Source organism: Oncorhynchus gorbuscha, linkage group LG25, assembly GCF_021184085.1.
Source record: "Oncorhynchus gorbuscha isolate QuinsamMale2020 ecotype Even-year linkage group LG25, OgorEven_v1.0, whole genome shotgun sequence".
NCBI classification, from domain to species: domain Eukaryota; kingdom Metazoa; phylum Chordata; class Actinopteri; order Salmoniformes; family Salmonidae; genus Oncorhynchus; species Oncorhynchus gorbuscha.
In genome coordinates, this window is record NC_060197.1 from 12,530,652 (window position 1) to 12,542,106 (window position 11,455).

General features: G+C 43.6%; 1 pseudogene; it reads right to left on the reverse strand.

Moving 5' to 3' along the window:
* Nucleotides 1–120: 120 nt before the first annotated feature.
* LOC124013574 lies at nucleotides 121–11,241 on the reverse strand (annotated as a pseudogene).
* Between the last annotated feature and the right edge of the window lie 214 nt (nucleotides 11,242–11,455).

An 11,455-nucleotide genomic window follows, 5' to 3' on the forward strand; every position in this document is an offset into this window, starting at 1 on the left:
AGGTTGAAGTCTAACCTCTGACACAAGATCAGATATCAGATATACATATTCCCCCTAATGGTTAAAGTTATGATTGGGAATAGTCAAATCTGATCCTAGATCTGTGGATGTTGGCTACTCCTACATAGAGCTTGGGGGTCTAGTATCTACTGTAGTCAGGGGTATTTGAGAGGCCATGTGGCACACGGCATCGACGAACAGGTGGTGAGAGCGTCACACCTGTTCCTGTCCGGTGCGGGACAGGTCGTCTCAGAGCATGTGGAGTGGAACTCACTGCCGGGGTCCAGCTCTGGAGAGAACGCCTCACTGTGTTCCTTGCTCATCAGCCTCTGGCACCTCCGGGCCCCCAGCAGGTACACACACCACGAGTCCTCTTGGACCGGGTCTAGGTGCTCACACACCTGGGAGAGAGGTTAATCCTACTGTACACATACTACGACACTGGGATGGCTGCTAGGTGCTCACGTACTTTGGAGAGAAGGTGCCAATAGTACAGTAACTATCCATTCCATCTGCACGGACAAAGTACTATGCAGGTTAATGTCAGTACCAGAGGTGAACCTCAATCAAATCCAGTTGTCCAGTCAACCAGCTCAATGTTTCCCCACTGCAGCTCTTTGATCCTGATTCTGAAGCTACTTCTGTTACTATCTGGGAAGGTCCTCTATCCAAGGACTCTTCCTCATTCTGTGTGTGTGTGTGTGTGTGACAGAGGATGTGAGTGTGTTTAAACAGTATGCATCTCTAGGTGTGTGTGTACCTGCAGCACCAGATGCTTCCGGCCACACTGTGCGTTCCACTGGCTCCAGGAGAAGGTGAAGGCAGAGGAGCGCAGCGCCATCTGTTCATACACCGCGTGTTCTATCAGAGGGTCCTGGAGAAAAGGCTAAGGTTATGACACAAGCTTTTCAACTTGACACCATTTAAGCCTAACAGGACTTTCTGTTCCAAGAGTTGATTTATTGAACTTACAAGGGAGAAGGTTACTGCATCAGATGTTTCACACCCCAATCTAGCAATCCACTGTAGGTTTCCCATGAGTTGCTAATAGGTTTTTGTTGCAAAAAGCTAAACGGGTTCAACAATGTTACAAGCAACATGAATTGTGTGCCCACATTGCTTTGTGTAACATTCATCTAACATTCAACATTCATCTAATCCACAGTGGCTAGATTTCCACAATACAGTTTCCCCAGATATTAATTACTGAGGAATGTTCACAAATAAAGGAAGCTGTTTTAGACTGAGACGCACCCAGTCTATGGAAGAGATGGAGCATGACAGATTGCCCTGTTCACCATCACGGCAAGAACTCAAGAGTCCTGGCCCAGTGGTCTGAGCTCCCACCTGTGGAACGGCATGTTGGCATACGAGTCCTGTAGCAGTGTGACGGCGTAGAACGAGTCTTGAACGAGATCTTCCGCTCTGCCTCGTCGTACGTCTCACTGATGCAGTCTCTCTTCCAGCGCTGACCTAACACACAGCTCCGCAAGGAGTCTACAGAAATATAGGAACTTAAAAATCAAGAAATTCAACCAAGACAAAAAAGACGAGGCCGAGGACAAAATCTACTTCTGGAGAACCCCTGACAAAAGAGGTCCTGCTCCTCCTCTCCATGACAGACGCAGGAGGGATGCCACTTCTATCCACCCCTGTCTGACCAACGCTCTACAACCAGCTCTTCATCCACTTCCAGTGCCAATTTTTTTATCCAACGAGAGACTGGGCGGGGTAAGAAGAAACGACTACCAGAGGCAGAGAGAACCCACGGGTCTGAGTGTCTTTAATTTATCAAACAAGATATTGAGCCCTGCCCATGTCTCCTTGCTTAATAAAGGGATATATTTTATGCCTGCAACGAGTTTGATGTTTTTTTTTAGAAACATCCATTTAAGGGAATCGTGATATTTCTACTGAACAAGTAGGTTGCTCACCTGCACATACTCCGACTCCTTTCAGAAGCACAATTTATTTTGTACCTCCAGCCAATCGCAATCACTCTATTGAGACATATTGCAGACTTGTTGAGATGTTGCTCATCTCCTTAAGAACGAACTTGAGTACATATCTTTCGATAATGTACATAAGGATGAAAAACCAGCTTTGCTTGATTTACAATCCAATACCTCAGGCCTTACCCCCCCCCCCCCCCCCCCCTGCTGATAAGGGTGGGTCAGTGGTACTCGTGGATAGGACCGTTTATGTAAATGAGTGTCATAGACTGTTTGACAACACATTTTACAAGAAACTCAGAATTGACCCCACTGCCCAATTTCAGAACATGATCTTTACTGTCCTAGATGGGTATTTACGATCTGATCAGATAACGAAAAAAGAACATGACTTTTTGGCGATTCAAAATTGCCACTTTCTGTACTTTGCCTAAATTAAACAAGAATGTCACAAAACCTCCAAGGCGCCCTATTGTAGTGGGCATTGACGCAGTAACGGCCCCTATTGTAGCGGGCATTGACGCAATAACGGCCCCTATTGTAGCGGGCATTGACGCAGTAACGGCCCCTATTGTAGCGGGCATTGACGCAGTAACGGCCCCTATTGTAGCGGGCGTTGACGCAGTAACGGCCCCTATTGTAGCGGGCATTGACGCAGTAACGGCCCCTATTGTAGCGGGCATTGACGCAGTAACGGCCCCTATTGTAGCGGGCATTGACGCAGTAACGGCCCCTATTGTAGCGGGCGTTGACGCAGTAACGGCCCCTATTGTAGCGGGCGTTGACGCAGTAACGGCCCCTATTGTAACGGGGCGGGTTGACGCAGTAACGGCCCCTATTGCATTAGCGGGCATTGACGCAGTAACGGCCCCTATTGTAGCGGGCATTGACGCAGTAACGGCCCCTATTGTAGCGGGCCCCTATTGTAGCGGGCATTGACGCAGTAACGGCCCCTATTGTAGCGGGCATTGACGCAGTAACGGCCCCCCCTATTGTAGCGGGCATTGACGCATTGACGCAGTAACGGCCCCTAGTAACGGCCCCTATTGTAGAGGCCATTGCAGTAACGCCCCTAGTAACGGCCCCTATTGTAGCGGGCATTGACGCAGTAACGGCCCCTATTGTAGCGGGCATTGGCAGTAACGGCCCCTATTGTAGCGGGCATTGACGCAGTAACGGCCCCTATTTGCAGTAACGGCCCCTATTAGCGGGCATTGACGCTATTGTAACGGCCCCTATTGTAGCGGGCATTGACGCAGTAACGGCCCCTATTTGTAGCGGCCATTGACGCAGTAACGGCCCCTATTGTAGCGGGCGGGCATTGACGCACGCAGTAACGGCCCCTATTGTAGAGGCCATTGACGCAGTAACGGCCCCTATTGTAGTGGGCATTGACGCAGTAACGGCCCCTATTGTAGTGGGCATTGACGCAGTAACGGCCCCTCTATCTACTTTTGTTGATGTTTTTTTATTAGCAGAACAGCTCCCCTCCTTTGTAAAGGACACCAGCAGTATGATCTCTATTATTGGATCTCTTGATCCTCTCCCTGAGAATACTTTGTTAGTTACTTTTGATGTTGAGTCGTTATACACAAATATTCCACAAGAGGGCGGTATTGAAGCTATGGAACATTTTCTTCTGTTCCGTGACCCTAATGAACTACCTTCCAGTGCATGCATCATAACATTGGCTGAAATATTACTCACACACAACTACTTAATGTTTCTAAATTATTTCTTCATTCAGACGAAGGGTACTGCTATGGGATCCCCCATGGCTCCTGACTATGCTAATTTTATGTGGGTTACATGGAGAGTATTTTAAATTCTCTCATGTTTTCTTTCCTAACATCATTATTTGGAAATGGTATATTGGTTGAGACCCAAAGAAAATTAATGGAGAGGGGGTACAAAAATGGTCAGATTAATACTGCCATTAAGAAAATTCAAAACGAGACATGACCTTTTAAGGTCAGTCTCGCAAAAAGAAGTATAATTGCGTTCTAACTACCCGCCATTCAAAGCGCTCTAAACAAATTTAGGGAATCGTTAAACATTGGCACATTCTAAATCCGATGATAGTATCGGTAATGTGTTTTCGGACCTTCCCTTGGTCGTAATTCTCACAGGGCAGAAATCTCAGATCAATTGGTAAACTCAGTACAGGAAGTACATGTGGGAACACAAGTATATATAAATAATATACAAAAGACAATTGGGCTAGTCAGTGGGTACAACATCACATTACACAAGGACCTTAAAGGGACACACTTATTATTCCAACAGCTTTTTTGTTAGTAGAGTATTTAATTGTCTTAAAATACAGTTGAATTTATTTTTGTAAGGTAAGAAAATGTGGTGTTTTGTTTGCAAATTTACATTTGTGAATATGACATTTGGCCAAAAGAATAATGAAATGAATTACAAAAAAATGGTTTCAGCTTATTTGTATTGTAGGTAAAGAATCCAAGCAGTACATCTCTCCAAAATAGTGTAAGACCTTCATAAATGTGTTCAATTATAAATCTACTGATGTCTTGCCACAGTTATCTTGCATGAATACAATGCCGAAAAATATGCAACAATGTTTCTGGCTGGTCATTACAAAAGGGGTCATTTGAGTTGTTTTCCTGAAACGTCTTCATATAGTGGTTGGCAGAATAATATTTATGAATCATTTTAATGATAGATAACTTCCTTAATTTTGTTAACAAGTAGGTACAGTGCCTTGCGAAAGTATTCGGCCCCCTTGAACTTTGCGACCTTTTGCCACATTTCAGGCTTCAAACAAAGATATAAAACTGTATTTTTTTGTGAAGAATCAACAAGTGGGACACAATCATGAAGTGGAACGACATTTATTGGATATTTCAAACTCTTTTAACAAATCAAAAACTGAAAAATTGGGCGTGCAAAATTATTCAGCCCCCTTAGGTATGTCTATCAGTTTTGCACATCGAGAGACTGAATTTTTTTCCCATTCCTCCTTGCAAAACAGAATGGATGGACCAAAAGAGTATCAAATCTTTCCTACTGATGAGTCAACAGGGTCAACAGAAGGTAGGTTCTGAGGGTCAGGTCTTGACACGTTCCTGAATAATAAAGCAACACCTGAGGGAATGGCATCTAAAACAATTGCAAAATCTTTAGGTGTTACAGGGACCTTGTAAAGTGATAAGAATTCCTTATAACTAAGTAAAATACCCTCTGCATTTACCAGTTGGCTCACCAATAGGATATTATTTCTGAACCAATATTCTAAAAACAACGTATTTTTATACAATATATCCCGTTTATTCCATATATAATATCTGTGTGGAGAAAAATGATGCTTATAAATTAAGGAGCATGACAAGAGAACCTGCTGATGAAAAGCCAAAAGTTTCACTGGAACTCTGTCAATATTATAATTGCAAACCAACATGAAGTTAAGGCCACCAAAAGTAGAGAAGACACGAGGAATAAAATTCCACATAGAAGTGGGTCTTCTTAGGAATTGTTTTATCCAATTGATCTTAAAAGCCCACTATTCTCATAATTGTTCATTACAACAGTTTTCCTAATGTAATGTGTACGGCTTCTCCACAGAAAGTTGAAAAGCATCTGGTCTATCTCCTTGCTTATTTTACTGTGAAGATATAAAGATAGAGCGCCATATGTTAGTCTAGAGATACCTTCAGCCTTGGTTATTAGGACTCTACCTTTTAAAGATAAGTCCCTCTGTAGACTTATTTAAAGAATTTGAAAGAAGTTCGAACCCACTACCCTGGTGTTACAAGCGCCATGCTCTACCAACTGAGCTACAGATGTTAAAAACATGTATATCAGTCCCAGTCGATGTGGGGCCCGTCCAGTTCTCCAGGTGTCGCTCACCTTCAGGGTCCCAGTGGGCCACCGGTGGGTCCTCCAGGAACAGTACAGAGTCAGGCAGGGTGACTGTGACCCCTACAGGGGGACAGGTCAGGACCCCACTCTCCTCCAGCTTCATGGAGGCAGAGCCCTGGATCTGGGACTGCTCCGTGGGGTAAGGGAACGGCTGCAGCCCTGTGTCCAACAGCTGGGGGTTGGGGCGAGAGACACTAATGTTAACTTAAGAGAAATAATGGCAGAGGTGGTTCATACTTTCCTCAAGGTTATCTAGTCCCCTTGATTAATGCATCATATCTCACAACTGCAAAGAGGAGTTTACACATTCAGTAACCCACAGAAGGGGTGCCCAGTGACAGTCCATGGAGTACATTACACTGAGCAGTCGGAAGGGAAACTTCTGTCAGAAAGGGCACTTTCTGAACTATACTGAACATAAATATAAACCCAACATGCAACAATTTCAACGAGTTCAGTGAGTTACCGTTCATAAGGAAATCAGTCCATTTAAATAGATTCATTAGGCCCTAATCTATGGATTCCACAAGAATGGGCAGGGGCGCAGCTATGGGTGGGCAGGGGCCCACCCACTGGGGAGCCAGGTCCAGCTAGTCAGAATTTGTTTTTCCCCACAAAAGGGCTTTATTACAGACAGAAATACTCTTTCATCAGCTATCCGGGTGGCTGGTCTCAGACGATCGCGCAGGTGAAGAAGCCAGATGTGGAGGTCCTGGGCTGGCGTGGTTACACGTGGTCTGCGGTTGTGAGACCGTTTGGACGTACTTCCAAATTCTCTAAAACAACATTGGAGGCGACTTATGGTAAAGAAATTAACATTAAATTATCTGCCAACAGCTCTGGTGGACATTCCTGCAGTCAATGCCAATTGCATGCTCCCTCAACTTGAGACGTCTTTGGCATTGTGTTGTGTGACAAAACTGCACATTTTAGAGTGGCCTTTTATTATGATAATGATCATGATAATGCTGTTTATTCAGCTTCTTGATATGCCACATCTGTCAGGTGGATGTATTATCTTGGCAAAGGAGAAATGCTTACTAACAGGGATGTAAACAAATTTGTGCTCAAAATCTGAGAGAAATAAGCTTTGTGCGTATGGAACATTTCTGGGATCTTTTATTTCAGCTCATGAAACATGGGACCAACACTTTACGTGATGCGTTTATATTTTTGCTCAGCATAGGTGCCGTACTTGGTGGTTCTGGTTCACCTCTCTCATCTCCCATCCGTTGAGTTGTTGGGACTGTGGCGGCAGGCGGAACACATCGCAGTAGAAGACTCCTCCCAGGGGTGTGTACTGCTGCAGGTCAACCACCTGACCCTCATAGCTGTCAATCACTAGGTCCATCGGGGTAGGGGAGTCTACCTCTCCTGGACAGGACACACATACAGGTGAACATGGGAATCACAATATGGAATGAAAGGGGCTGGTTAATTCTCAAGCAGTGTTTATAGTAACATGGCTAGGGTTGTAAAATTCTGGTAACTTTCCCAAAATTCAATTTTTGCCAGAAATCTTGTTTGGAGGACTCCCGGATTCCCTACTGAATCCAGGAATTTTTCAACCCTAAACATGACCCTAAAAATAATCCAAAAAGAACAGTGAAATATATCATGGGAATGATATTTGACCACTTTGTCCTCTGAGCCAGTTGTAGTCTCTCACCTGAGTCATCTCCGACTAGCATGGTATCTATCTGACTCCCTTTCTCCTCCAGCTTCTGTTTCACATCCTCCAGCTGCTTCTGACCACACCTCTCCTCCTTTATAGATTTCACACTCACCGCACTCTGACACAAACACATGCACACACGTATGCACACACACAGACGTTAGCCTATGTCACTTTTAAAACAACTTTCCATTAATCCTATGACTTGTTTCCAGCTTACCTTCCAGCCTTTGGACCCTCTGACAGACTGCACCTCTTTACCTCCCTGCTGTGTGCTCCCACTCCTGTCACCGGCTCTCCACGCTCCCCCGCAGGGGTTGCTCTCTCCAGAAGGGGCTCCTCACTGGCCCAGGGACATCCTGCTGGGAGTCTGGCTTTCAGGTTGGCCAGGTGAGACAAGTGGTTGTAGTAGGTGTGGAGGATTCTCACAGCGATATCACTGACAGCCAGCTGTTTGGGCAGCTCAAAGCCCAGCCCCACCTCCTCGAACTGGAACCCTTTCAGCCTGGAGAGCCACAAAGAGAGAAACACCGTTACAAATTGAAAATACTAAATTGTTCTGTTTTCACTTCACCTAACACATCCACGAGAATGGCTTTGAGTAGAAACAAGACTGTTAGCAAGGAGACTAGATAGAAAGTCTATTTGTGTGAAGTGAATAGAACGAAAGTCAGACATACGTCTGTGCCGTGCCTTGTTAAGGTTGTCCCACAGACACAGTGCGATGATGTCATCCTGGACCACTGTCTGCATGTTCCTCATCTCAACATCTGAGTGAGCCCACTGTGGCCAGAGAGAAACAAACAGACATCAGCAAAACATGCTCATCTCACATTACAAAACTTAAACACAGATATTTCCTAAACAAACTGGCAGACATGTTTTGTGCATGTCTTAAACATCATCAGTAACCCTACCTTGAGTATCTCCTCAGTGCTGTGGTCATGTTTGGATTGGATGAGAGTCTGGATGGAGAGCAGTGTCTCCTGGTACCTCAGGGCATCAGTTGGTTCAGGCTGGTCCCTCAGCATACCCTCCAGCTCCTCTAGCAGCTGCAGGCAGAGATAAAGTGCAGCCGTGTTTATGTTCATCATTCATTTGGTAGAATCCTTATACAGATCAATACCGGTCTCAAATAGAAGTGCTCTTGACAGAGTCGCGTTAAGTGGGCTTAAACAGGAACAAGTGTTTTCAAATGCAAAAAATGAGCGTTCTTATCGGACACATACAGAACCGGTAGAACCCCCTTCTCCTGTTTCATGTCTCCATAATGTGACCCTGGTGTTTAATAGCAAACCTACCCGTAGAGCCAGGGCACACTCCTTTAGAACCCGGTTTGATCTGGACTTCTGGGTCCTCCCACCACAGGTTGATGAAGGTGTTGATCTCCTGCTGGACTGACGGGTCTGGACTCCCGTCACAACGCATGTACCTGTCTCACAAAACAAGCAGTGTTTAACTATGTCAAATGGGGCACATCTGATTTATTTATCTATGTCTACCAAGGCCTGCCATTATGGTAGTCTCTTGGACACGGTGTCTGGTAAAACCATAACAAGACTAGAATGGCTAGTCTTCAGTAACTACACAAAACTCCAGAGTTAGAGCTTAGAACAATCACACACCTTGGCTTTCGCTTTGGAGTCAGTCACCCACTTGGTGACTGCAGTCTGGTTCTCTTCCACTAGATGACGCACTTCGTTCAGCCCGTCCTCTCTGTGATCTTTGTGCTGTCACAGAAAGCCAGCAATGATCACTCTTTTTCATTAGGACATTATGAACAGGTTTAACTTCAAGAGCCCTCTCCGTACACAAACACACCGATAACCATGAACGATAAAGGTCAGTGATGGTAACACTTTTAGCTCCAGTCTCTGATGCTCCTCCTGCTCCTTCCTCTTTCTCTCCAGCCTCTCTTGATCCTCTTTCTCAGCCAGGAGTCGAGCCTCTTCTACACAGCAGAGGGGAAAAGGAGTCATGGGTCAAACGTACACTCATGGGGCTACTTCAATAGCATGTAGCCATGTACTGTATCTATTACTGATGTATCACTGTGCATACTATTGAAGCATCTCATAATACAAATGGCAGTTCAATAACACATATCAAATGGTACAACTGCACAGACAGACATACAACCATTAGCATACGACAGACGTTTTGTCATGGATTGAATTATGAGAAATGACCAGTACACTGTTCCTTTTGTCTTCTCTCATCCTCCTCTTTCTGAAGTTGCTCCTTTTCAGCCATACTGAGCTTGACTCCTTTCTTTTGGGCAGACTTGAACCAAATCAACAATTCAATTTATTGAATTGTTTTAATTTAACCAGGAAGGGCTCATTGAGATTTAAAATCTCTTTTTCAAGAGTGTCCTGGCCAAGATATGCAGCACCAAGTTATTACAAAAAATTACAGACAAACTACAAGTAATCTAGTAAAAACCATAGAATTCACAAGAGTATAACAAAATCAAAGACAGCAAATTAAAAACATCGACATGTCAGGGAATCAGTCTCAAGATCATCCATCAGTGATTTAAAAATACCAATCGGGACAAGTTTTCCAGTGTAAAAGTATTTTGTATGGCGCAGAGTACATAAAAGCCCTTTACCAAATTCAGTTAGGACATTTGGAACAGTTAGCAGGATAAAGTCCAGTGAACGAAGAGAGTACCCACCACATTTCTGAACAATAAAAATGCCCAAATAAAAAAGGTAGTAAACCCAAAATGGCTTTGTACTTAATAAACAGATGTAAATGCAATCAATTGTGATCATAGACACATTTGCAAACTACTGAATTCTTGCAAGATGTGGGCATTCAATGTTGCAACTTGCTGAAAATTGTCCACAGTGTTCCTATCATTTAGAATAAACAGTTCTACAACAACAAAAATACTTACAAAGCACATCAAACATGACAGAAGTGAGTGTGAAGGTAAAGAACATAGCTATCTAAAGAACTTAGACTGAGAAGCTAAAGACTGAGAAGCTAAAGACTGAGAAGCTAAAGACTGAGAAGCTAAAGACTGAGAAGCTAAAGACTGAGAAGCTAAAGACTGAGAAGCTAAAGACTGAGAAGCTGGGGGGAAATTGAGAACATGATATTATATTCAATTTAGCTAGCTAGCTATATCTACTAGGTCTAGCTTGTTATATCTCTCATGTATCAATATTATGCTGTTCATAACAGTAGTTAACAGCGTTACCATTGCATCCTTGGGTGGCTAACAAGGAGAGAACATACAGAATAGAAAGTTAGGGGATAGAGTATTTATCTGTAGCAAGATAAGGCTGAAAAAACACAGACTTGCAGCAGCAACATACTTGCAGTAGCACTTGCCGTAATGAGAAAGCTGTGACTTGTTCGCAAGATAGCTTGATTACTTAGCTAACTCTGGTTTAGCTAGCTAACTAACGTTAGCTATGTAACGTTAGCCAATTTGTTACTTGCCAGAGCAAGTACTTATGCAACTATTCAATTCAATTCAATTCAAGGGCTTTATTGGCATGGGAAACATGTGTTAACATTGCCAAAGCAACTATCTGTATCTTGCTACTTAATATCTAACCAGATATTAATGTTCTAACTCACTAGTTATATAATAAACTGAAAACTGCTCACCATCTTCTCTTGGAGGGATAGGTAAACTCTTTTCGCGTCGCAGTTACCATGGAAACGGTAACGCAGGCGTGCACAGCAGGTCAATATTTTGGTTTGCGACATGTACAAAGATTTATGGCGTTGTTTATGAACTCATTGTGTTACATTTTGATTGACTTAATTTTCCCTTTCATTTTTTTGCATTACAATCGAATTAAGTCATACAATCAAAATAAGAAATAAATAAGAAAAAGGCCAATTAAGTCATACAATCAAAATCTTGATACACAGATCCATGTATGCACGTGTTTAAGAGAATCACAACTATAATGTACTG